Source organism: Protopterus annectens, chromosome 2.part0 (assembly GCF_019279795.1).
Source record: "Protopterus annectens isolate FY-2018-M chromosome 2.part0, PAN1.0, whole genome shotgun sequence".
NCBI lineage: Eukaryota > Metazoa > Chordata > Ceratodontiformes > Protopteridae > Protopterus > Protopterus annectens.
In genome coordinates, this window is record NC_056728.1 from 109,598,922 (window position 1) to 109,604,921 (window position 6,000).

The following is a 6,000-nucleotide window of genomic DNA, read 5'->3' on the forward strand; positions in this document are numbered from 1 at the left end:
AACTTACACAGTGCCTAACATACCTCTCAACTGTACAGACCTATTGCAGAATGCCCAGAGGTTTGCATCATATTTGTGGTCTTTATATCATGAAATAGTGGTTGTCTGGCAATTCACTGGCAAAATCACATAAGACTAAGGTCAGAAAACAATGACAGATTGAAGTGTCAGACTTCATACTCTATAGAAAAATGCATGCTAATGCAAAACATGTCATAGGTTCATAGGTTCATACTAGGCTATCTGCCCTAGGGCATTTATAAGCCTAGCCAGAGTGTGTTTGGCTTTCGCCACCCATTTTAAATTAATTTTGCTATGCCCTTTTTCGAGGTTAGTATACTGTGCCTCTGTCTAACAGTGACACAGAAGTGATACCCGGGGTAAACCTACGATCCCCCATCCACTCATCAAGATTCCTCTTGAAGAGAGTCAGTGAGGGACTCTGCCTAACCTGGACTGGGATTTTATTCCAGAGTGAAGGGAGCCTCTGGTTTATGAATCTGTCCCTCCAGCATGTCCTATTTATTTCAGTGCTGAGGTTCAAGTCTCTCGAGCATGTAGCTCAATGGGATTTGGATTTTCTGAGGTGCAGCATGTCCATTTATTCCGGGTTGGACATGACTTTATACGTCAGGCACAGATCGCCTCTGAACAGGCAGTATGCCACTGAGTAGAGCTGGAGTTTCTTTAACCAGGCAGCATATGGCATCTGTTTGAGCCCTTTGATCCTCTTGGTGAGGTACTTTTGGGGTATTTCCAGTTGCTGTAGGTGTCTGGTAAGGTACATCCCAAAAGGGGCATTATACTCAATTATGGGCCTGATGAGGGATGAGTAAAGAGGCACGATGACCTCCCCTGATCTAGATGTGAATCCCTTCATGATTAGGTGGGCTATATAAAATGTTTTTCTAACCACTTTGGCCACGTGGTTGTCAAATGAGAGATTGCTATCAACTTGGGTCACCAGGTCCCTAATTACTTCTTCCATACTTAATGGATTACCACTTATGTGGTAATTTGTGGGCACTTTGTTTTTGCCAAAGGGGATGACTATACACTTTTTGGCCTTTAGCTTGAGGCCATGGCTCTGGCACCAGTTGTCTGTTTCTATGAGGCCCTTTTGGAGGATGCTTGTGTCGGCTGGAGAGTCGATTATGGCTCCCAGTTTGCAGTCATCTGCGAACTTGGTCAGCCACAGTCCTTCCATGTTGGCCTGTACCTCAGAGAAATATATACCGAACAAGAGAGGTCCCAGGACTGAGCCTTGTGGGACGCCACTTGTAACTGGTTTGGAGTCTGACATGGCTCCAGCAATTCTAACCATGTGGGTTCTGTCCTTGAGCCAGTTTGCAACCTACCTAGTGACATAGGGGTTTATATTTAAGCTGGTGAGCTTATCTATAATGCCCGAGTGGGGTATTGTATCGAAGGCTTTTGCGAGGTCCAGGTAGGCTGTGTGGACCACCTTCCCCTCGTCAATGGCCTTGGTGACTGTTTCAAAGAAATTGACCAGGTTTAAGAGGCAGGATCTGCCCTTAACAAAGCCAAACTGGGTAGGATCCAGTGTCTATAGGTCCCCAATATCTTTATTTATAAGGTCCATGATGATCCTTTCCATAGCTTTGCAGACCAAGCTAGTCAGGCTTATGGGGAAATAGTTTCCAGGATCCGTTGAGGCACCACCTTTGTGGAGAGGGACCACCATTGCTGTATGCCACTCTTTGGGTACATATCCTGTAGTAAGGCTGAGATTGAACAGTAGTTTTATGTTTGGGTTTAGCTCTTCTTGGAGTTCATGTAGGACGCAGCCCGGGACACCGTCTGGTCCCATTGATGCTATGTTTTTTGCATTGGAGAGGGCGGCTCTTACCTGAGCATTTGAGATATCAGGGGGGCAGCACTCTGCTGGGATAGATATTTGCCCTTTTGGTGGGGAGGGGGGGTGGAGTTTGCGCTGAACCTGTTAGCTAGGATGTTTTGCAATGTCTGTGGGTTCGTTGTATTTTTTGTCATTTTGGACTAATTCTGAGCATATCTAGGAATTCCCACCCAGGTTCCTAACATAACTAAAGAAAGCCTTGTGATTATCCTTAGTGTCCTGTGCAATTTTTCTCTCAAAGCTGGCCTTAGACGATTTTATGAGTGCCCGTAGTTTTTTGCTAATACTGATCAGAGATGCCTTCCCTTTTTGGGATTTTGCTCTATCATGTAGTAGCTTCCTCCTTCTATTGTATAGTTTGTTTATGGCTGGGGTCCACCAGACAGGACGTCTGCCTTTGGAGGATTGGGTCTTGGTTTTATTTGGGATTGCATGATCCATGCATTCCTGAAGGTGTTCATAGAATGCATTTATAAAGGATTCTGCGGTCTGGGCCATATTTTCCACAGGCCCGAGGACTTTGAAGGATTCCACCTCGGTTTTGAGGAGTGTGAAATTTGCTTTAGAGAAGTTTTTCACTGTGGTTTTCTGGGCAGGGGGTGGGGTCGGAATGTAAATATCCAGTGAGATTAGTTTATGGTCTGATCTTACCAGTGAGGGATACACTTCTGGTCTGGAGCATAGAGTCCCCATGTTGGTGATGATCAGGTCCAGTATGTTTTCCCCTCTTGTGGGAGTGGTAACAAGTTGTTCCATAGCATTTGAGTTTATAAATTCTAGGAACCTTTGAGCTAGGGTGTTGGAGCTAGAGTAATGCTCCCAGTCTATGTTTGGGTGGTTGAAGTTGCCCAATATAATGGTGTTTGGAGAGACCTTCATATTTTCCAGTGTTCTCAGGAAGGCTGAGTGGAGTTCCTGGGTTTGGGAGGGTGGTCTGTAGCAGGCTATAAACTGGAAGGCAGTTTTACCCACTGTTAGTTGCACATGGATAGCCTCTGATGCTTTGTGCTGTGCCACCAACCTGGAGGTGTGGGTATCTTTGATGAATATTGATACTCCCCCTCCTTTTGTGGTTCGGTCCAAGTTTTGGGGCCGAAAAGCATGGTATGAGGTATAACCTGGTAGTGCTGGGGTGCTCTCGGGAGCCTTGAACCAGGTTTCTGTTACTGCACAGATATCGATGTTCTCCATGCTAAGGAGAGTTTCGAGTGCATGCATCTTGAGGTTTAGACTTCTGGCGTTGAGTAGCACTACTCTTAGTTTCTTATCCCTTGTGATACCTATGGAGGTGGGTTTGTCTTTTGAGCCTTGCCTAAAAAAGGCACTATGGGGGTAGCAAGAGCCTTTGCCAATATCCAAAAGCCCAGGGGTGATAGGTGCAAGCCATCCCTAATGAAGCATCATGGCTTGTTGAGCATGCCATCCCAGGCTGACAGGCATTGGATCCCCTTTGAATGACACCAATACTTAAGCCAATTGTTGAAATTGATCATCTTGTCTTCATATTGTGGCATCATTCTTGGTGAGAGTAAGATGCTACTCAAGGTCAGGGTCATACCGGCCTGGGCTACATGCTCAGAGAGCTCCTCTATGTCTCTTTTTATGTAGTCCAGGGAGGTACGTCTCAGGTCATTCACACCAGCATGGACAATGACTGAGTCATATTTGTACTTGCCTTGGAGTGACCTGAGTGCTTGTGTTATGTGGTGGATCCTAGCGCCCGACAAGCAGCTCACCATGACCTTCTCCTTGTTCAGCCTGGTGAGCGGGACGTCAGTGTGCCTCACGATAGAGTCACCTATTACAAGTGTATCAGGTGTGTTGTTTAGCCTTAAGGGCTGTGACTGTTCGGCACACTGGCTTTGTGCGCTATGTGTTGCACGTGTTTTGTTTTGGGGTAGCGGTCTCTGCTGATTAGGCAGATTTTTATTTAGAGCCTTCGAGTATGTTTTTGTGTGTTTATGTGTTTGGTTTGCTGTCGTGGTAGGTCTATGTGAGACTGGAATTGTAGTGAGTGTGGTTTCCTTCTCCTCCTGACTGGTTACGCCAGTACTGAGTTGAGAGAGCTTAGCCTCCAGTTTGGCTATATGGTTGCATCTCTCACATGTGTTGGAATTTGTTGGGAGGAGGAGAGGGTTGTCTGTGCACATGAGGCAGTTGTAACATTGCCTCAAGATTCCCAGATTCACCAGCTGGACCGGAGTGGAGATTGACAACTGACCTTTGGACATGCTAGAATAGTATTGGGAATTCCTTTATAATTGAAAAAAAAGAGCCAATGGGGAACAAGGTACTCAAGGGGAGTTTGTGAGGGTGTAGTGCTTTTAATTTTTTAGTGCTGACTTATATAATTGCTTTAGTGAGCAAATGCCAAGGAACTTAAATGCAATGTGCTAAAGGTAACTTAAATGCAAAAACGACAAACAGTAACTTTTATTCAAGTGAAACAAGGAAATAAGTACAGTAAGCAATGCAGATATCACTAGGGATCCACAGAAGCGCTGAAAAGCCGCATTTTAGGTGGAATTAGCGTTTCAGGGAAATAACAAGCAAACAAACAACAAGCATACAAACAAAGCTAGATTCAGCAGGCCTGGATCTAGTCTATGCTACAGCAAACAAGGTGTACCAATTTCAGTAAGAAACAGTTCAAATATGCAGGCACTATAAGCCTTTAACCAGAAAGTCCCAGCTCAGAAGGGCAGAGTCCAGCTTCTCCTCCCACAAGAGTGCAGACCACGAACCTTCTTAATGTAAAATAACTGGCCTGAAGCCCAAGTGCTTAAACCAGAACTAATATACTTTTAGAATAACAGACACTGTGCCCTCAATCAGCAGTTCCAAACTTAGAAAGATGTAAGCTACCTGTCCTGCCAACACAGTGCAGACCACAAACCTTCCTAATGTAAAACAACTGGTCTGAATCCCAAGTGCTTAATCCAAAAGACTTAGAATGATAGCTACACTTTAATCAAGTTACTACCAAGCAGTAATAAATACAACTGAATACTTTAAAGAATGCCTGGATTAGTGCTCAAGTTATACAAACAAAGCTAGATTCAGCAGGCCTGGATCTAGTCTATGCTACAGCAAACAAGGTGTACCAATTTCAGTAAGAAGCAGTTCAAATATGCAGGCACTATAGACCTTAAACCAGAAATTCCCAGCTCAGAAGGGCAGAGTCCAGCCTCTCCTCCCACAAGAGTGCAGACCATGAACCCTCTTAATGTAAAATAACTGGCCTGAAGCCCAAGTGCTTAAACCAGAATTAATACACTTTTAGAATAAAAGACACTGAGCCCTCAATCAGCAGTTCCCAACTTAGAAGGATGTAAGCTACCTGTCCTGCCACCACAGTGCAGGCCACAAACCTTCCTAATGTAAAACAATTGGTCTGAAGCCCAAGTGCTTAAACTAAAAGGCATGAGTTACACCAAGCAGTAATAAATACAACTGAGTACTTTTAAGATGACGCAAAAGCAAAATAAAGTAGGAAGAAACACAAATACAGTAAAAGCAGATAACATTTTTTTTTTTTTGAGTGAGCAAATGAGATGGGCCCAGGAGGAGTATCCAAGTGCAAATTTACAAGAGGGCTGGGCAGTTTCAAAGCCACCAAGATTAACACCAACACAAAAGCAGGGAAGGGTGGGTGGGGACCTACTGAAAAAACAGTCGACTTCCAGCTAGATATTTCTCAATGCAACATAAACAAATTACTTTAAATCGTGTATTATTTGATAAAAGTACAGATAAAAATCTACTTAGCTCCACTCATGCAGGTCTCAGTTGGCCTAAGCTCACAGTTTAAACAGAAAACAATTCACTGTGCCACTTGTATAAGACAGAAACCAAATAACAATGAGGTAAACTACCCCCACTTATCACTGGCTATGCAGGTTTTTTAACAAGCCTTAACTGAAAATACCACTTGTATAAGACCTACTTAAAAAACAGTCAACTTCCAGCTAGATATTGCTCAATGCAACACAAACAAATTACTTTAAATCGTGTATTATTTGATAAAAGTGCAGATAAAAATCTACTTAGCTCCACTTATGCAGGTCTCAGTTGGCAAAAGCTCACAGTTTAAACAGAAAACAATTCACTGTACCACTTGT